At 44.7% G+C, this 21,522-nt stretch overlaps 1 long non-coding RNA gene across 3 annotated transcripts in view; it reads left to right on the forward strand.

The window, feature by feature from the left end:
* The window catches only part of LOC120585485 (uncharacterized), a 124,515-nt gene that overhangs the window by 83,280 nt on the left and 19,713 nt on the right, over nt 1–21,522 (forward strand). For all 3 annotated transcript variants that reach the window (XR_005648341.1, XR_005648340.1, XR_005648345.1), the window contains 2 exons: nt 10,978–11,045; nt 17,493–17,627. This is a non-coding gene — a long non-coding RNA (uncharacterized LOC120585485). The remainder of the gene's footprint in view (nt 1–10,977; nt 11,046–17,492; nt 17,628–21,522) is intronic.

Raw genomic sequence — 21,522 nt, forward strand, 5'->3', positions numbered from 1 at the left:
TAACCTAGGACCCCCTCGAGGGACCCCTCCCCTTCGCAGCCTCCACTTTGCACTGCCGCACTCCCCTCCAGCGGCTCGCCTTCCTGGTTGGTCCCCACTTCGGTCGACAATCACAGAGGCCTGGAACTGCTGGATTGGAGCATGTGAAGTAGTCGTGTTTCCAGGTCGAAAGTCAAATATGGGCTTATTTGCAAGCTTTATCCTGGTACCGGGCACTCACCACACCCCAGGGGAGTGTGTGTGGGGGGGGGCGGGTTATGTTGTGTGGAACCAGCCCCTGTCCATCTCCTCAGAACTGTGCTGGGAGTTTTAATATTTTAATAAACCTAATGAAAATCTTTCTATCGCTTCAAGTTTCCTTTTATAATAGGGGTAAGGACCTGGGGCGCATCTTTCTTTGGCACAGCAGGTTTTGGTTTTTGTTTCTGCTGAAGCCAAGCACAGCAGCGCCTGTTTAGCAGAGTTAACTAGACACTGTCACATATCACATTGAATATGATGTTACGTCCAGTCGAAACATTGGCAAAAGAAATAATATGAAACTGTCTTAAGTAAATGCTAAACCCAAGGAACTATGTCAGGAAAACATTCATGGGCTTACTCACTTAAAAAAAAAAAAAACTTATAATGAGTGTTCAAAAAGAGCTACTTTCCTTTACTTTGGGTATTCTCAATTCTGAGAAATTAATGTTCCAAGTGAGGGAGAGAATAGAGTTGAGCGTTTCTGGGAAAACACGCTCTCCGGAATAGGATAGTTCTCCGTGGAGGTTATTAGCTTCGGATGCCAGGTGAGCCCCTCTGCTGCTCGCTCCTCTCCAGTTCTAACTGGAAACATTCAGAAAGCTCCTTTTCCTTGCTGTTCAAGTCACACACCCTAAAATCTTGCAGCTGTTTGCCCAAGATTGCCAGCAAGATAACAGCTATAAAACTCAAACCGCAAGATGCAAATTTTTGCACATTTTCTCAGTTCTAGCCCAGCAAAAACGTCCTGCCTCCTTCCCTGCTTGCTAGGAGCTCCTGCTCCGTGGGATTTTACGGCTGTTCACAGGGAAAGGAGAAGATTCTGCATGCCGGTCGGGCTTACCATGGGTCTCGGTTTCTTCAGAGCCCCCAGTGTGCCCAGGAGGGACTTAGCTCAGCAGCGCTGTGTTTGTTTCAAAGGGCAGCAAACGCAGGAAGGGCCATTTTCGGGGGAGTGGACAGACCACCCTTTTGCTTTGGCCAGGGAGCAAAAGCCCAGGCTTGCTGGTTCTAACGGTTTGGGCTAATCCAGTGTGAAAAACTAAATATAGAATACTTTTGTTAAAATCAGATTAGACTAATTCTATATGGAGTGCTTTAATGAAAAATGTTTAATGGTCGAAATACTATACCTCTGGAGTTAAGGTGCAGGTGCAAGAATGATATTCTACACTCCCTAGAGAGCAAGCGAGAACATACTGTGAAATATCAATTAAAGTTTATAGTCGCCTGGGTTGGCTAAATGTCTTTTTCATGGGAAATTTTCATTCTCTTGTGCAAGGATCATTTCGGGTTAAAATATGTGCTGAATTATGTGGGCATTCCAAGTTATTAAGAAATGGATTTCTTTTACAAGCAAGATGTAAGCATTCTTTGCTGTTTTTATGAGGTCATCGACATGATTTTTAAATGGGGCTCTAGGCCAATTCTGATTCTCACATCAGTTCATTAATTCACACAGCTGTCTCTGAAAACTACAAGAATAATATATACTGCAGACAGAGGGCCAGGGAGGGGGCGGGGTGAGATTTCAAGGCCGTATTTCAGACGGGAGATCCTGCTGACATCATAAACTATGAGAAGACAGCTTAAGCTGTTTGGGGAACCGCAGTAGCCCCCCTGATGGAAATATGGCTGGTTTAATTGATTCTTTTTAGTTTCAGAATATACAGAGTGGGGACGCCTAGTCGTTTCCATTCTGAGCACAGTCAGAACATGAAAGGCGGGCGCTGCAGGAACGCATTAGCGGGGAAACCCGAGCATCCACCTGAGGCGTGGGGATGGGTTTGATCGTGTTAACGACATGTGAGCAGCCGCGTCGACATGGGCAGAGTTGACTGCACACTGACTTTGCTTTGTAGACGGTGCTGAACTCAGCATCGTGATGAAGAGTTTTTCCGAATGCCATGTGACGGGGGTGACATGACCGCAGTGTGAGGGAGGGGCCAGGAGAAGCTGTGAAGAAGGCTCCTCGCCCTCCATCTCCGCGTTTGGAGCAAACACTGAAGGCAAAGGCCTGAAACACCCTGTAGGGCCCTCCCTGCAGCTTTTCCCACTTGGTCCCAAGAGGCATCGCTAGGACCTGTGGACCTGTGTCAAAGACGCATTCGGGTGTGAGCCATGTTCGGGTTTGACACCAAACTGAATTTGGAGGCAGCGGAGACAAAACTAATGTTTATAAGCACGTCGTGGCTTCCGACGCCTCCTTCAGCATCAATGTGATGTTTTAAACAAGGATATCTGCAGTTTCATATCCTTTAAATTCAAAATTTGTTTTGGTTGCCATGGGAAGGTGAGCTAAGCCTCTCTGAGAGTAATTTCAGTTTTATAAATAAGTCCAGCTAAAGTTTTATGTCTTTGGATGAAAGAGAGTTTCATGAAATGTGACATTTTAAGTGTGCTCCTCAGTAACTCTCCATTAAAACAGTGTCCCCTATATACATGTGGATATTGAGATTGGCTTGCCCTTATCTCATTTGTATACACAAATGTCTTTTGTACATGGGAGTTGAAGATTTGCATGAGAAACAGATGTGCCCTTGCAGAGTACGAGACTGCTAGTGCATAAGAAAGAGTAAAAAAATTCAAATTTAGTTAAGAGATCAGGGTCGAATCTCCTCTAGGCCCCTACATGCTTCCCATCTCTCTCCTATACTTGATGATTCCGTGAACAAAGTGAATTTTTCATGAAAATAAAAATCATGAAAATATGTAAAAGCCTGGCATGCTGGACAAGATTGTCGCAGTCTGTTCGGGCCGCTGTGACAAAACACCTTTATTTCTCACAGTTCTGGAGTCTGAGAGTCCAAGATCGTGACGCCTGCTGCGTCCGTTCGCCGGCAGGCCGCCTCTTCACACAGGGCCTTCTTGCTCTTCCTCACGAGGTGGAGGGGGCAAGAGGGAGCTCCCCGGGTGTCTTCTAGAAGGGCACCAACCCCATTCATGAAGGCTCCACTCTCATGACCTAGTCACCCCCCAAAAGGCCCTCTCCTAGCACCATTGCCTTGGGTGTTTGGCTTTCAACATATAAGTTTGGGGGTAACGCAAACATTCAGTCTAGAGCATTTCACCCCTGGCTCCCTAAAAGTCATGTCCTTCTCGCCATGTCAACAACTCAAAAGTCTAATTCCAAAGCCTTTTCTAAATATCATCTAAATTAGGTGTGGGCAAGACTGGAGGTACAGTTCATCCTAAGGCAAATTCCTCTCCAGCCGTGAACCTATAAAATCAAACAAGTTATGTGCTTTCAAAATACAGTGGTGGGACAGGCATAAAACAGATCCTTCCATCCCAAAAGGGAGAAACAGCAAAGAAGGAAGGAGCGACAGGCCCCAAACAAGTCCACAACGGTCAAGATCAAGAATAATCTTCTTTGACTCAAAGCTCTGCCCTCCAGGCCCACTGGGGCAGGGTTCCCCACTTCCAGAAACTCTGGGGCAGCGGTCTGGACCCCTGGCTTGGCTGGGCATGGCACCCCCCACCCCCGCCCCCCTCTACCCTCCAGTTCCAGAGTTGTAAGCTGCTGGCCTTCCCAGTCCAGAGTAGGGGTGGCCTCATCTCTCTGGGTAAGATGGCCTTTCCTCCAGTGTCCAATAACATGGTCCTCATTTCCATTTGAGACCTCATCATGATGGCCATCATCGATGATATTCCCATCAAATCCTGTTCAGGATGACAGGTTTTCTCTAAGAAGATTGAGACTTTATCTGCAGTTCTCCTCTTTGCTTTCTGGGTCCTCACTGGAATAGCCCTTAACAGTCTGTTCATGGTGATGTAGGCTGTCTCCAGCATGCACCTCAAAATTCTTCCAACCTTTGCCCGTGGCCCTGGTCCTAAGCTGCTTCCACACTTTTAGGTATTTGTTATAGCAACACCCCCACTTCTCGGTACTAATTTTTTTGTCCCAGTCTATTTAGGTAGCTATAACAAAATACCATAAGCTGGGGGGCTTAGAGACAACAAACATTTATTTCTCGCAATTTCGGAGGCTGGGAAGTCCCATATCCACGGTGCCAGCAGACTTGGCGTCTGGCGAGAGCCCTCTTCATGGTCCATCAAGGGCCATCTTCCTGCCGTGTCCTCACATGGCGGAAGGGGCATGGGGGCTCTCTGGGGTGTCTTTATAAGGGCATTTATCCCCTTCACAAAGGCTCCACCCTCATGACCTAGTCACCTCCCAAAGGCCCCACCTCCTAGTACCACCATATTGGGGATTAGGGTTTCAACATATGAATTAGAGGGGGCCACAAACATGCAATCTCTAGCCGAAGCCCGAAGAAACAGGTGGCAGTCTCCTAGCATGACCTGAGAGGCTTTGTAGCTGGCAGCCGCCGCTCTGCACCCACCACCCCCGGTCCTGTCGCACCTTTACAGCTTCCCCCACAACTCCGTGGGCACTGACGAGCCATTGGCTCCATCGGAGCACTTCCTCATCAAAGAAAGTTTGAGGATGCCTCATGGAGAACACCCGAAACCTTAAGAAGGCAGGTCCACCCTTTGTGAGGCTTGTGTTGAGAAATTCACAGTTAGTTAAACATGTTGTAATTTGTTTTAAAACATGTTTTGTGTTACATTTGTGTACACAAAGGAAGTATGAGTGTAGCCTACTAATGGCTCTCGTTTGTTGAAAGAGAGTGATTTTCAATTTTGCACACTAGAAGTGCTGGAAGGCTGGAAGAATGACAGCTCTCGTGGATGAAGAAATCATCATTACACAGAACTGGACACTTGTCATTAAGAAGGAGTAAACTTCTAAATTAGGTAAGGCAGCAGGAACTATGAGAGTAAGTTTAATTTCAGAAGGAACTTTAAATATTTAGCAACTAGCATTCAGAAAGTCAAAATCAGAAACTGATCTTGCTATTTTTTTTTTTGAGGAGTAAGGCTTCTGGAGTAATAGTGGTGGGTGTTAAGGACTGATGCTTCTGTCCTCACGAACTTCTCAGGTTGTCGCCCTGACCCGCAATGGGATGGTGTTTGCAGGTGGGGCCTTTGGAATGAGGTCATGAGGGTGGGGCCCCAGGATGGCATTAGAGTCCTTACAAGAAGAAGAAGAAGAGACACTAGAGCTTTCTCTCTGCCATGTGAGGACACAGCGAGAAGACAGCCATCTGCAAGCCAGGAAGAGAGTTCACACCAGAACCGAATCAACCAGCACCACGATCTCGGATTCCCAGCCTCCGGAACTATGAGGGAAAAAATCTGTCGTTTAAGCCAGCCGGTCTATTCTGTCTCGTTGCAGCAGCCTAAGCCGATTCATTCCAGTGAATGGGTCCTTTGTTTCATATGGTTTCTGAATTTCCTTTTTTGTTACTTGTTCACCTAACCAGCAACTCAGCAACATTGGAATGCCCAGGTGACAATGAAGACATCGAAAGAATTCCTGTGAAATGGAGGATATTTCAGGATTTGTGAATCTTTAATATGTTCACCTAATAAATGAATAGAGTCTTTTTCTTGGTGAATAAAAGTTAAAGGTATTAAAAATGTTATTTTCTTGGGAGAATATAATACTGATTCAATAATGATTGTATTGTTGCCCGTTGGGTGTTCATTCTTGTTCTCAAATAGAAAACTGACCCGGGAGAAAGACCCTAAATATCGAATAGATTCAAATTGTAAATAGCTTTTATTTCATTTATTTCAAGTAAAGAGAATCAGTCCAAGTCTAATTTCAATTATTTTGCTTATAAGCCATAGTCTAAAGCTCTTTGAGACGAATATTTCCTAATGGCCAGCTATTCTTTCTGAGATTAGATTGCATTTCTTAAGTGATATATCCCTCTGATTCTTTCTTAGGAAGAAAACAGGCCCCTTTAGATAATCCAATTACCTTTTTGAAAGAATTTTTTATTACCGATTTTATTTATCCTTAGGAACACATGGAACCTATTCTTCAGCCATCGAAGGTGGGCTGTGCCGATCTGCTCTCTGGAGCTGTGCTCCTGTGGCTGGGCCAGCAGTCAACCAGCCAGGCCCACTGAACTCTAGCCTTCCCTCCACCACACAGGTCTCTGCGTTCCTTTAGGTAGCTAGTGTTTTTAGGGTTTCGCTTGCTGTTTCCTGAGCCCTGGGCAGCAGTGTTAAGTAGTGGTTAAACCATGGCCTCTGGTTTTAGACAGACTTCAGTTCCGAATCTGGTTCCGCTACTTAAATATTCTGTGACATTAGGAACAACTCATTTTTTTCCTCTGTAGAATGGGCATCCTAGTGGGTGCCCACTTCATGAAATGAGTGTGGAGTGAAAATGAGACAATGTATGTGAAGTTGCCGCACGTGGGAGGAACTCAGTAAATATCAGTTCATTTCTCCACACCTGGACCCATTCCTTCTGTTTGCTTTTCCTTGGTTTCAACTCGAAGCCGACCTCAGGTAGCTACTCCGTTAACAAATATCACAAGGATTCACAGGTAGATACTGGTAACTGGTGAAACTGAGTTTCAGGGAAGTTACGCAACCCTTCCCGAGATGACAGAGTGAATGGCAAGGTCAAGCATCAGACTCAGGATGGTCTGACATCAAGCCCATGACATGTGTTACTACATAGGACAGCCTCCCAGGAGCTGCTGCCAGGCGCACGTCCCACGGGGAGCAGCTCACCAGGTACGGATGGTAAAACAGCAGAGTGGGTGCTAAGCAGCCAGAAACGAGCCCACGACCCTTGTCAAAACATTTAGACGGTCCTCTCTCAAGAACGGTGAGCGTGCACACCCATTTCTTGACATGCCAGCTGATGCTAAATATTATTGACCTTTGTTATTTTTGACTTTCTGATCATGGAATTTGCATTTCTTCAGTAAAAGGTTAAGTTTGATTTTGAGTGATTTCTGATGTCCATTTCTTCGATGGAATTTTCTAAAGGAAAGGCTTATTTTCTAAAGGAAATAAGAAAATACTGGCAAAATATTATTTAGGTAGCTCTACCATGGAATTTTGATGTTCCCATTATTCTTCAGAAGACAGTAGCTGCTGTTTCTGACTAACGAAGTTAAAGCGACAGAAAATATACTTAATGTGCTTGCTGCCATTAAATGTTAATTAAAAATAGGAAAACAAGAAAACCTGCCTGGAGATGTAGGCTAAAGCCAAACTGTAAAAGCTCCTGAATATCAAACTAAGCTCTGTAATTGATTTCCGATGGGGATGGTAAGCCACAGAATGGTTTTGAACAATGAAGTGATAAGACCAAAGCTATTCGTGAAGACTACCTTGCCAACACGTGGAAGATGCTTTGGAGGAGTCAGTAACCAGTAAGGAAGCATTGCATTAGACCCTTCCAAATATACCTGTCTACTTTTTACCTAAATCCTATGAGTAAAATTCCAAAACTTCTGATGGATAAATGAAAAGTTTTCAGTTTACTTGTATCCTCTGCTGGGCACTCAATTCTTCTTCCTTTTCATTTACAAGAAGGTTAACCAAGTAGAGGCTACAGTAGTGAAATTTAACTTGGACTTAGACATACTGAGTTTCTAAAATCCAAAGCTGAGTACCCAATGATCTTCATTGTGTTAGGTTGGAACTTTGCCAGTGTTATACTTTCCCAGTCAATGTATTACGTGTACATAAGGAGAATACATAACTGGAAATTGGGGACAAAAATTTCAGATCCATTATCCAAATGTCCAGATGTTCTGACTGTAACTTAGCAGGTTATAATTATTGGTCTTATTCTTAATATTTAGGAACTACCTAGCAACATTAGTTTGATTAATGACTCCATATAATACAGTAGGATGAAATGCTTTAAATTTAAAATTTCTTTCACAATAGGAGAGATTTCTTTATCTCATTATTATAAGTAATTTGATCATTTTAAAAATAGTCAAGTTGAGTTTTTAAACGCCGATGAATGCAAATGTTTTCACTTAGTTATTTTCACAACTGGAATTTTTTTCTAAATATCATATTACTGTTAAATGCAGTTGTTTATAGCATAACTCTCACAAGTAAATGCACTCAAATTAATTCATATCAGCATTCATTAAGTTAGTTTTTTATGTAGAACTGTTAACTTTTCTTCCCACTTTTTAAACAAGATGGTTACAATAAAACGTTATTAAGATACAACAAAAAAGAAAAGCCAAATGAAAGTCACTTTATGTGAAATTTGCCTCTTGTACAATTTGTGACTATAAGGTTTATGATGCTCATGGAATAGGAGATGTGGGCTGTGGAAATGACTGGGTGTTTTGGGGGGGTCATAGGTAGACGCTTGCACACATAGGATGAGCATATCTTGATCTAGATGGAATTTCACATTGAAGGAAGTTAACTCATTATATATTTGACCTATTAGATCTGATAAAGGAAAATTATTCCAGAAAAAAACTGTAGTACTTCTGATGAATTTCTTAGGTGTATTCTGTGCCATTTTGACTTTGAACAGAATGTTTTTTCTTAGGTCCTTGTCAAAATAATTCTCCGTCAGACTAAAATGAAATAGCATATTTTATTGAAGATGAACTTACATTGGGTCAAAAATTAAAGCTTATTTTGGTTTTTAAATGTAAATGATATAATCGAATGTGGAAAATAGTGTGTAACTAGGATCAAAATTCTCTTTCAAAATTAACTTCGCCTGTGGAGTTTGATGCAAATTCTTCTTACTATTATTGGATTGACTTCTTAAATTGGCACAGTTGTCATTAAAATGAAGGGAGATATTAGAAGGTCTCAGGGAAAACTTTCCGCCCCCAATCTGTCTCCCACTCAAGCTGCCACAGCAATCGGTATCTGTCATTGTAGGTCTCTCTTGTTACTTTAAACAATGACTCAGTTAAACCAGGGGGCCTCCCACCGACACCCCTTGCTAGATATTGGTGTATCCTAGGACCCTCTCTCCTACTTAGGCCTTTCACACTCAGTTGCTCACAAATACCTCCCAAATTCTGTCCTGCTCCCCTCTTATGACCATTTCCTGGAGCCTCAGACGATCACGTGGCCACACCTAGGTTGTCAGACAGACGCTCCTAGGCTCGCTGTCTCTCATGTCCTCAGTCGCTGACCACATGTCTTTTGCTCCAGGCATTCTAAATTTTCACCTTTCCTGGAACATTTCTGGCCCTTTCACATCTCCAGGACTCCCTCTTCCTGGCTGTACTTTTCTTCTGCTCATCCTAGAAAGCAAGCAAGCAAACAAACAGAAAACCGCTCGCCGGTCCGTCGTCATCTAAAATGCCACCTCCTCTCTGGAGCCTTCCCTGACTGGATCTTTGTGCTCCTGCAGCATATTTCTTACAGCACGTAGCTATAAGATGTATTTTCTACTGCACCCTCCCCCCATTAGACCAAGCTGCCTGAGAACAGGGACGACTTCTTAACTCGCCTGGGTCGCCGACATGGCTGCCTCACAAATCACTGTGCCTTAGCAAACAACCTGCTCAAAATGTTTGGTGAATAAATAAGAGACCTCAAACTCCGACATTTGGGAGTAAAACATCGAGCCACTGACTAAAGACTGTGTTCATCAGGTGCATTCCTCTGGGATTGGAGCACGGAGTAGCAAGGGGACTTGGGGCGGGGTTAGGGACCCCGAGGGAGCAGAGGGGAGGACAGCGGGGCTGAGGAGCCTGTCAGCCACACTTCATCGACCTCACAGTGGGATCTGGACCAGGCCTGGTCAGTGTGATCCGCACTGGGAGGCTTCAAATAGTAAAAACTGACCAAAATAAACAAGGGAGCAGGGAAGGAGAGAAAGACAGGACATTGCTGGACACTTAGGTGACTGCTCTGTGGGCAAAGGTATTTTTAAATTATTTAGGTGAAATTCACATAACATAAAAATAACCACTTTAAAGTGAAAAATTCAGTGGCATTTAGTACAATCACAGTATTGCCCAACCGGGAGTGATGGAAGTGTTTCGGAACGAGATAAATACACGGTTTTAAGCCCTCCCTCCCATCCCTTCGGTGAGTGTCCAGTGCCTGGCTAGCCTCACGCTCAGCCTCAAAGCAAACGTGCAGCCTAGGTGTGAGAAATGCGTCCGAATGCCTGCGTGGTTCGAACCCCACCTGGAGAAATTCTCGTGTCACTGTGTGACGCTGACAAATGCAGCTTGGGCGGGCGACAGTAGATCCAGATGGAAAGAAACCCACATTTCTACTCTGAAGTTTGGGACAAGAAATAATATTTATTGTGGCTCTTCTGTGCTTGATTTCAGGTCAGAGATAACACATAGGAAGTTCTTTTTTTTAAGGGAACAGCAATGAGCACACAGCACACGAGTAATGTAAAGCTGTGCCAGATTTTACCTGGCACAAGTTATACGTGTGTGTGTGTGTGTCCACGCATGTGTTATAATTTACATCAATGTGTTCTCTTCATAAGGGTGGTAGATGTTGGTAAGTCTAGATATTTGTAAACGTGTAGTTATGATTCTATCTTCTCATTCTCTAATTATTAAAATACCCAATATAGTGCTGTGCAGACACCAAATATAAGCCAGGGTAAGTATAAGCATACAAAATTATAGTCTAGAAATCTAAATATCTGTAATGCAATTGGCACAAAGAACATATTTCTCTACAAAATATTGAGACCATATAACTATATGGATCTGTATTAGTTGATGCATTATAATGAGTGCAGTGAATGGTCTAAGAGGATGTACCTCAGATCTGGAAATTACATCTGTAACCTCTGCTGATGTTTATTATTTGTCTTTTTTAGTTTTACTGTTCGATTACATTTCTTCTGCAAGAAATTTATTTTTTATTTTTTAATTTTATTTTTAGAATTAACCACAGGCGTGCATTCCGATGCATGGAAATACCTCTCAAATTATGACCATCCTGGCATCAAGGTAAGGCTGTCCCCACGTTATTCACAAATGCTTGGCCCCGAATAATTTCAGGTGACAAAAGGGGACAGGCTGCAACCACCCTCAAAGACAGCGCTCCACTGCGATGTCCTATTAGAAGATTTATCTGGATACTCGATGTGTGGTTTCCTTCCAGAAACATTGTCTGTTGCTTGCTCATTTGAAGGCATGACTTAAAAGACGTAATGAAACCAAACCACACTTTCCAGCTCCTGTGAGAATTCAGTGCCTCTGACTGTTAACTTTGTTTTCTCAGTGACATCAGTTTGAGAGGAGACGTAAATTAGCCTTTACCTTGTTTATTCTGAGTTTCCCATGAGCAGAACTTTGATGAAACAGTCTTTGAAAAAAATCCAAAAGACCCTACATACTATGGTAGCACAGTCCAGTTCCTCCCTCACTATCCCATCTGACATCCTTCTGGAAAAATAAGAATATTTTAAACAGGAGACAAACGCGAGGGAAATAAAGGGCTTGGGGGTGAACTTGGGGACAGATGAGAACTCCAGTGCTTTGGTGAAATGGATCTGCTCGCTCCGTGTGTGTACCGATTCTCAATCTTCCAGCTTCCTCTGCTTTTCCACCCCGTTTGCCTCCCTCACCTGCAAGGGCAGCTGCTCCAAGGAGCAATTTATAAACTTGCAGTTCATATTGTGGTTGCAGTTCCAGGACTGACATGAAATTAAATCAGTCTTGAGTGCTGTAGGATGCAAAAGCCACCTCCGAGTGTAGTGAGCCCTCCAGACTCCTAATAAATCTTGGAAAGGTAGCATTCCACCAGTAACTGCCCAGTTTCTCCGCTCACAAAAGGACCTTGAAATGGAAACAACAAAGCTTTCCTCGAGGTCGTATTTCATACCTTGGAGAGAAAGACGTCCATGGAAGGCACGTTGTTAAGCACCATTTTCTAACTTTGGGGCGAGGGCTCGTGAGACAATGTTGAAGGAGCCAGTGACTTACTCCTGGCTCCAGGGCCGGGCCACATGGTGTGAATACACCCACGAAAAGTTGACCATACCACAAAGCTTCTTTATTGCTTTTCAAGAGCGGCAGGTAAGTCTTTAAAAAGTCAATGAGCTTACGAACATGCTTTTGCTCTAAATGTGTCGCCCCTCAATTTCCAGGGACCCCAGTGCTTATCACTGGGGACTCTTTAGTGTGGCTGAGAAAGGATTTAAGCAGATGCTGTCAGGTGGTAACTCTGAATTATACCCAATTATAAGTCGCATTTTTCTATTCTAAAATTTAATCTTAAATCATTAATCGAATCTGCCTAAAGTCTTGGGACACAGAGTCAGTCATCCAGTCCTGTGCAAAGTGTTTCACAGGCGTTAGCACGTCATGGTCCCCAAACCTCTCTGAGCAAGGTATTATTATGATCCCCTGCAATGGTTGATTTTGTGTGTCCATTTGGCCAGGCCTGGTACCCAGATCTGAGCCAAACATCAGCATAGATGTTGCTGTGCAGGTATGTTTTAGATGAGATTAACTTAAATCTATAGACTTTGAGTAAAGCAAAGTACCTTCCTTAAGGAAATAAGTTCCTGAGGAAGAGGCATTCTGCCTCCAGACTGCCTTGGGCTTGGCTACAGCCCGCAGGTGCGCTCTGCAGACTTCCGACAGCCAGCTCCTGCCCTCACGGGCGCCAGCCCCTTAAAATCTCAATCTCCCTCCTCCACCCCTCCCTCCTTCCCTCCCTTCCTGCCTCTCTCCCCAGAGATTTCTCTGGAGAACTCTGACTCATGCATCTCCATTTTACAAATGGTGGAACAAAGTCTTAGAGAGAGAAAATAATTAGCCACAGGCCACACACCTTGTTAGTGGCTGGGCAGAGTGCGGGGCCATCCTCCTCCTGGTCAGACCAGAGCCCACGTCCCTTCCCAGCCCGGGACCAACGAGCACGTGAGGGGCACGTGAAGAGCTGGTCGTGTTTAATCCTGTCATCGGTTTTTTGGAAAGCTTTTCACTGCAGCTCATGTGGGGGAACCCGATTTGGTCAGGATGAATGTGGCCACCAGCGCGTTATTTCTCTAACTCTAAACAGAGCCTCAGGCACACTTCATCGATCATGCCTTTAAACGGAAAGGTTGCCTTCATGCCGGCCAGCAAATATTATGTTTCTCAGGCAGCCCTGTGCTGTCAACCACGTTTCCTGATCCACTCTGATTAGATATATAAACAGCTTCAGTAAAACAGAGCCCAAGCTGTGCTATTAGAAATATAAGATAAGGCATCCATAAAGATTCATCACCCGCAGGGACACTGTCTAAGTTAGCCCTGAGCACTCGGCGCTTGCAGATTCTTTCTGGCTGTGTAAGAAGGGTCAGTGGGCAAATAACCGTGATTTATAACCAAGTTTTGATAGTGGGCGGTGCTCCGGCTAGGGGACATCCTGGGGAGAAGAAAGGGTTAAAATCATTGAGCAGGGTCACAAAGTGATCTTGCATTAATGACCCAGCACCCGATTGATATTACTAAAAGAAACTTAGTCATTTTGCGTCGGCTCAGAAATGTCACCTTGTCCCAACTAAGAGCAGGGAAGAAGTGAGAGGGCTGATGCCTGCAAGGTGCAAAAGGCTTCATGGAAGAACACGGACACCCTGAAACTCGAATGAGCTGGTCTCTTAGGGAAATGAAGCAATCAGAAGCAAATATTTTACATCTTCCCACCTTAATACCTTCACCATGCCTATTTCAGATCTACCTTGTACTATAAACAGTTACAAGGTGGGAAAAGTTTATGAGATTTTAGTATCAATATGTGTGTTTAATTGGTATGCGTTTCAAAATACTCTTCTAACATTCGTGCCAGAGACAGACTAGGTGATCTCAAGGGTTTCCCCAGCTCCAGTTTCCTCGAATGAGAACAAATACCTTTTCCAGACAATTTTCGGTATTTGCTTTTCAGAAGGGTAGAAAGGTTTATCAACATCCGTTTTAACAAGGAAAAAGTGAGAGTTAGAGAATTATCCACAACTGTTTGGTGGGAAAACATACATAAGAAGTTAACATACTGGATGAAGTTTTAATATGCTTTGATGCTTACGTATTATAATTTCTAAAAGAAATTTCTAAAAGAAATTTTGATCACATAAAGAGCTGATCACTCCCCATTTTAATGATCACAATTTTCCTAAACTAATCAATATAATTTCTACTCACTACTAAAATGCTGACATATCCTGGGCATTTACTGTGCGCCCAGTGCTGTTCTGAAGATTTCACACCAATTAGCTGAGAAAATCCTTTCAGCAGCCAAAGTTTACTACCTTTTTCCCTCTTAATCTCAGCCTGTAAAATAGTACGTGCTCAATTGAAACCTTTCTTGAATTAAGATAGTATTCTCCAGGTTGATACCTGGTTTGAGTTCATGCCGAGTGTGAATGTTTTATTTCCCTTAGGTAGTAGTTTTATTTTCTTGGAACGATTGCCACTGGTGGTTCCTGTCTGTCTGGCTGTGCCTCAGAATCAGATGAGGAACTTTCCAGGAACGCAGGTTCCTGGGCCATTACCGCGCGCGCCCCCCACCCCGCTTCTCTAAGAGTGGGACTCAGGGGTCTGTATCCCAACAAGAGAGGCGGTACTTTCAATCCCTCTCTCAGAAGATATAACCGTGTCACAGAAAGGTTACATAACAGCCTGAGGCTGCACCCGTAGTGAGTGGAATTGCTAGATGCAAACATCGGGTGATTGTAGGGTTTGCTTTTTACTCGAAGTTGGTCTTAGTTCTGTTTGTGTTTCTGTGATAAGCAGCATGTTTTCTTTGCACAAGGATTCAAATACTCAAAGCTAAAGTGGTATTAGGCTGCTCCGAAGGGTGCATTGGGAACTCAGGCCGCCTTTCCGAGGCTTCCAGAAAAATGTGTACATGTGGACTGTCTTTCTTTCTTTCCTTTAGATCGGGTATCCTCAGGCTCGGTTTCTATTACTAGGTTGACCGAGAGGACCCTCAGACTGACGTGGGTCCATGTGGGTCTCTGAACATGGCTAGGGGCGGTCTGGGACCACCAGCATCCGTGGAGGAACAGAAAGAACCCTGAGCCTCTCTCTAGCACCGGAAGTCCAGGGTGCCACTGCTGTCCCAGTCACAGCTCACTTCCGATCTGCTCAGCCCGGAGCAGGTCTCAAGGCCGCTTTGAGGTCACCTCTGGCTTCTGCCTTGGATGTTTCAGGGACTCCCTAAAGAACAGTGCCCCAGATGCATGTTCTGTGTGAGGAGGGTCACAGCTGCCCCGAAAAAAGGCTCAGAACGGGGGTTCAGGGCAAGCATGTCCCGAGCCTGTTTCTGTAAAGGCAAACTCTTCAAGTGGGACGGAAAGTGAATCTGGCGAACTCCAGGCACGCGGAAGCTTCTAGAAGGCCCTCGCCTTCAGTTCACACTGGCCCGCTGGACACGACAGTCCTGCTCCAAGCCATAGGTGCAGGGGAGGGCGGACGGGGCGCTCTGCAGAATGAACGTTCTGTTCTGTGTATCGTTTTAAAAGTTCCCACAACACAGTTTCCCACATTTTCGAAGGAAAGGAATGTCGTATTATAAACATTACACTCAGAGCCTTTGCTGTAACAGTAAGCTATTTCCTTAATTTTGTCTTAATTCCCAAGTACCCAGTGCAGAGATAAACAGATCTAGCCTTTGACCATAGAAAGCTCTGGAGAATTTCTATATAAATCCAGGAGCGCAGTGTGCAATACAGATCGGGTTACTCCCTGTTACAGTGCATTCTTTAGTTGTAATTTCCTGTTTATTTAAGGTAAAGGAGGGTCTTGCTACCACAGACTGGAATCAGACATAGGCCGTTTGCACCCACAAGAGCTGAGGTTACAAGGACCATCTCTGTTTTTTAAACAAGCCATGTTTACTGTAACTTCTGCAGGGTTTAGCCCACCCCATTTCCTCATCATGTTTATGCTTCGTTGCTCTATTTACATATTTCTCAAAAACCCCACGTTTGCAGCTGCACACATTATGATTTCTTTCCACTACAATGTAACACCTTTTCCTTATAGATCACATCCCACAACGGCTACCTTATGGCATTGCCAAATCTATTCTCTATTCTCAGAGAGTCTGCTGCTCACTGTCTGTCAGTTACCTGGTAACGACTGAAATACAAGTGAGATGACAATGACTAGATTTATAAAATCAGACAATTCTCTGCATCCGCAACTTAATGTAATGCCATTCATCCCACCCTACCTATTAGTTAAATCGAAATGTCATCCTCCTTGGCCGAAGCGTGAGGGACTTGACTGATGAGGCTGAGCCTTGCCCTCCTTCATGCCTTCACCGTTACTAGCGCGGTCGGGGGCCCTTGCGTTCCTGACTACCTGCAAGTACCTTTGTGCCCTACTTTTTACTAGAATGTCTTTCAAAATGCAACTGTGATTAGTGATTAATCCCTTTGCCCTCCAATCAAGTACCCAAGAAATGCTCATTTTTGCTTTCTGACTAATCATCCTGTTTTCAGATGCAGTGCTGACTCATCTTCCTATTTTCGGGTGCAACGCTAAGTGGGCTTACAGAAATGCAAAGTAGGGAGATAGCTTAAGGTTCGCAAAATTCCCTTAATGAGAAGTTGATCTAACATCGAGGGACATCTTTGTGGGTAGCTAGAGCATACTTTGTGAGGATATCTTATCATTTTATGAGTAGATCTAGGAATGATCTCATGCACAGGGACAGGGAATAAATAGACCGGATCTTCTGGAAATGCCAGAGGAGAGTCACGTGATGACACTCTCAGTTTCTGTTTTCGTTCTGATTCAGTTTTAACTCTTGGGGGATGTTATAGACTTATAGAGACCTGGATATTGCTTCTCTAATCTGGTGCTTGTCAGCCTTGAGCTATGACATTTGGGGAATAATTCTCTGCTGTGGGAGCTGTCCTGTACGTTGCAGGATGTTGCGCATCATACTCATTAGATTCAAGTAGCATTTCCCCCACCTCAGTTGTGACAACCAAACTACCCCTGTCCCTCGTTCTCTGCCCTGCATCGAGTACCACTACTTTAATCCTATACTTCTGAAGTCATAGAGAGCAGAGTACGGAGCAAGCTGCATCTCCACCAAGCGGGTAAATGTATATACTTCCTGTGGGCCGTATGTAGACCCTACAAAAGGGAGTTAGCCACTACCGATCTTGTAAAGGACCCCTCCCTAGGGGACTTGTAGCCTGGGATGAGGCACCTCAGCCAAAAGAAGCTGGATGTATGATGCTGAATATAAGGGAAAGGAGCGAGAGACAAAAGCAAAGGAGACACAACCCACATCAGCGAACTGCAGCTGGAGGTCCCCAGCAGACTTGCAAGAACTCACAGTAGTATCCTATGAGAGCATCCACTCTGGATGTCTACCATACCCAAAGGGTACCGATGTTAGATTAGCGCTGCCCTAATCAATGAAGACTTCTCCTTTCCCACTCCCTGTAGGAGCCAGAGGCAAATACTGAATGTGGGAAGGAGGGAATGGCGAGGAAAGAGAAGAGGCTAAGTATGGCACATCCGCTCCACACTGCAGGCTTCCGAGGCCGGCCAGGCTAGGCCAGGGGGATCGCGTTAAATTAGGTGAGAACCTTCAGTTTTCAGGGTGAGCTTTTCACTACCTAAAAGTTACTGGACGGTTTTCACCAATGGTGGAAAGAAAGGAGTCCTCGGCGTGTGTTTGTAGGGTCAGACTTAAAATTGCTTTCAGCTTCTCATTTACCAGGCCTTCAGTACTACAACAGGCATGTTCCCAACTTTGAGAGCTCCAAACTAAATGAAAACAGCACACACCCTGCATTAAACTGCTGTTATGAAACGGAGCAGACGTTCAATAGGTAAATAAAATGCCCTCAAGAAGAATAAGTATTGGCTTCTGTTCACAGATGGTTGCCCAGCTCCACCCTGTCTGGCTCCCTCTCCCGTAAATGGTCCCTTGTCCTGGGTGGTATGCTCTCGCCGCTTACATTTCCTTGAATGTCTTTATCCTGCATCCCATAGTGATGAGACACATTACTGCCCACTCTCCTCTCTAGAAGTGGTGGTGACAGCCACAAACTGTGTCATCATCATCAGCCCCTGTGATATAACAAGATAATTTTAAGTGATGCTCTGATAAGACATTAAACAACGACAGATCACACGTTATGAAGTTATTTCCTTTTTAGTTGATTTCAGTTATTGTGATGAGCTTCAGAATATTGCCAGGATGGTCCTAGCCCAACTCGTTCACCTGTCGGTGTTGAATCTTTGAGCAGATCTCAAGCTCAGAGCTGCATTTTAATAGCACTGTTTTGTTTTCATTGCATTTATTTTTATGATCACTTTCTATTTATAAGAAACAATATTGATTTTGATTAACGGCGGCGTTCAAAGTTTCCTTTAGAATAACATTTATGTGTATAAAGCCAGTTAATTTAAGGGAAAAGTGAAGTTATTGATAGGAGAAGGGATACATATATCAGGCAAAATCCTGATGGTGGAAGGCTTATGTCTAAAGTTTGGGACAGCGCTTTGGGGCATTTACTTGAATACATCAAACCTTCATAATTCTAATGTTTCTTCTCAAAGACGCTATGCCAAATGTGGGTGCCTACCACCACTAGCTGGCCACCTGGCTAGTACAGGTGGCCTAGGAAGTAATCCTTCCTGCGTGTGATCCTAATGGAGAGAAGGAAATGCCACCCACTGGTGGCCGCAGCACCCTGTACTGGTCCCCTTCTCAGCTCCCCCGGTGGGGCTGGTTCTTGGACATAGTCACTGTCTGCTGTTTAGCAAGGTGGAGCCCCCTCCACAGGAGACTGCACTTGTCTCAGGTGGCACGCAGGTAATAAACGATTACTGAGAGGAGCTCGGGGGAAGGGCTCGTGTGTGACACTGGCTGATTTCAGTGGTCTAACGCTCCCACCTTAGCTGATTTTTAAGTGGCTGTGTTTGAAAAGGGGCGGACGGAATTCCCGAAGCGTTCGCGGTTAGTGGCCTCTGGGGAGCCAGGACCAGCGGCCTCCAGCGCACCACTCTAAGCGTCTGACCTGGTAACCACTGCCCTGCTCCCCGTGTCTGGACTTTCATCTAAACCTCAAGCTCCGGGAGAGAAGAAATGCCATCTGTCTTATTCGTCATGGTGACTCCCTAGCAGAGTCCTGACACCGAGCACATGCCCCTCAAATAGTTACTGGCTGATACTTATTGGCGGACGACCTGAGGTTGAAAGGAATTCCCACAAAGCCCTTAGTCCTTTAAATCGTAAAGATTTCTTAAGTTTAGGGAAGTTTGAGGGGTTTTTTGGTTTGTATTCTTTTTCTGTGAGCAGAGGACCTGCGCGGCTCCACAGTTTCAAAGAGCAAGTGTATGTTCGTGTAAGGCCGAGCCGAGCTGGGCTGGAAGGAAGCCGAGCAGGGCTGATCACGTCAGGCCCCTGGTTCAAGTGCTCCCGCCCGCCGCAGCCCGCCCTCCTGCGCGCTGTCCCCTGAGCTCTCCGCTCTGGCGAGTTGCCCTCCGAGTCAGGGGACCCGGGGCTGGCGGCCCTGCCCTGCTGGCAGCTGGGGAGCACTCCTGCCTGTGCCACCCCTGGGTGCAGGACCGGCCACCCCGGGCGAGGCATCGGGCTCCGGAAAGGAGGGGGGGGCGGTGGCACACGGGGACCGGGAGGTGGCACGCAGCTGGCACTGCGCGCGCGCGGACGCAGGACGTTGGTCTCTCCTCGCGCGGTCCCCAGAGTCAGTTACGCATCGCATCCACCGACTTGGCCGCTAGTCGCCCCCAGGTCGTTGGTGTTGACAGGGCGTGGTGTGCAGAGAGCTTAAAAGTCCCCAACTGTCTTTACCGTATGTAGTTAAAGACATTTACCCTAAGGCGTATAAACGTGAAAGATCAGAACACAAGGCAGCACCAAAATGACATGCAGAATAGGGAAGCTGAGTGTAGTGCAGAAGGCTGACACAAGACTATCGTCGCCCTTAGAGAAGGGAAAAATAATGCCTTTTTCATTCAGTTGTAGCTAAGAGTGGAACAAGGGATTTTGTTGTTATGTCAAGGCCCAAGACAGTCCAAACATGTCCGTAATGCTGTTATCAGAGACGCTCAAGTCCTGTTTTCTCCCTAATAAGTGCTACCATTCACGGCTGTGTGGTGGTAACCAGCTAAATGAATTTTTTCCATACTGTTTTCCTAAACTCCTTTCCCAGCCCTACGAATTCAGAGTGAAGTGGAGCGTGCAGATCATCCCTCTGAACTTGGGCTTGGGCTGTAATGTCTGTGTCCTGAAAACCCTGTTTCCTGCGGGCGCAGGCCCAGGCTGAGGCCAGAGTCTCAGCTTATTCTTGGTTCATCTTGCCTTGACCTCCATCATGGGTACTGGGCTTCTTTCCATGGAAAGTTCGTCATCATAGGACTCGATGTGTTAATTGCTGGGCAGAAAGTTTGGAGCAGAAAGAGAAAGTCTGTAACTCAGGAATAAGGTGGAACGATGACTAAGAAAAACACTTCTCCAATTTTGGGAGTGAATTTAAACTTTCACTTTTAAAGCTCCAAATCAAGAGATGCTTCTTAACTTTATATTGAATACTTCAGTTCGCAAGCCTCTGCAACATTTTCAAAAAACCAACTAAAAGTTACTTAGGCAAATACCAAGTTGCTTTCATATTTGTCTACAACTATAGTAAATATCTATGGGCATATACAGAAATGGCCTTTGTTTCAAATGTCTCCAGTTTCTTTGTCCAAATATCTCTGATTTCCTTCAGATGTATCCAATTGCTCCTATAAAATTCCAATTATAGTTTTTTTGTGTGTGTATTTGTTAAACGACAAAATCAGCAAAATGCTATGCTTAGACTATTTAGAAATAGAATAAAAAGAAAACAATTTATTCATAATATTCAAATTTAAATCATCTATATTTATAAAACCTTAGCTTAAGAATTGTTATTTTTCGAACTTCATTTTGAGTAATTTGCAGAATCCCTTAACAGTAGGGAACTAAAATATGGAATATTCAAAATTAGATTTTATGAGAGACAAAAGTGATTGCTGCGTTCCCGAGTCTTCGGAAGTGACCTCGTCTGGAGGTTGAATTAACTTCTCAACCTCCAGACGAGGGGACGGGAAGCTGAACCTGGCATTTGAGAGGCATTTCATGGTCTAACGGAAGAGGCGTTGGAGGAGGGAAAAAACCCTTGTTCTCTTCGCTGTCTCGATGTCATGATAAGGCAGTTCGATGCTTTCCTGGAGATTTTCATCCGCACCCTCTTTGATGGCTACCCTAAACTGGTTTTCATTCTGACATATTTCTAAGGCTGTTTTGGCTTTAGCCATTTAAGACTGGATTTTGATGCAACTAGAATCCAGAGTAAATCCTTCTTGTCACCCATTAGTTCAGCAATCGGTAGTATGCTACACCTTCCCATACCAACTTGAGTGCCTGATGTGAAATTGTTAAGAGTTTTACAAGCATCCACGTCTCCCTTTCCACTCCCCC

This window comes from Pteropus medius, unplaced genomic scaffold (genome assembly GCF_902729225.1).
Source record: "Pteropus medius unplaced genomic scaffold, Ma_sr-lr_union100, whole genome shotgun sequence".
Lineage (NCBI taxonomy): Eukaryota > Metazoa > Chordata > Mammalia > Chiroptera > Pteropodidae > Pteropus > Pteropus medius.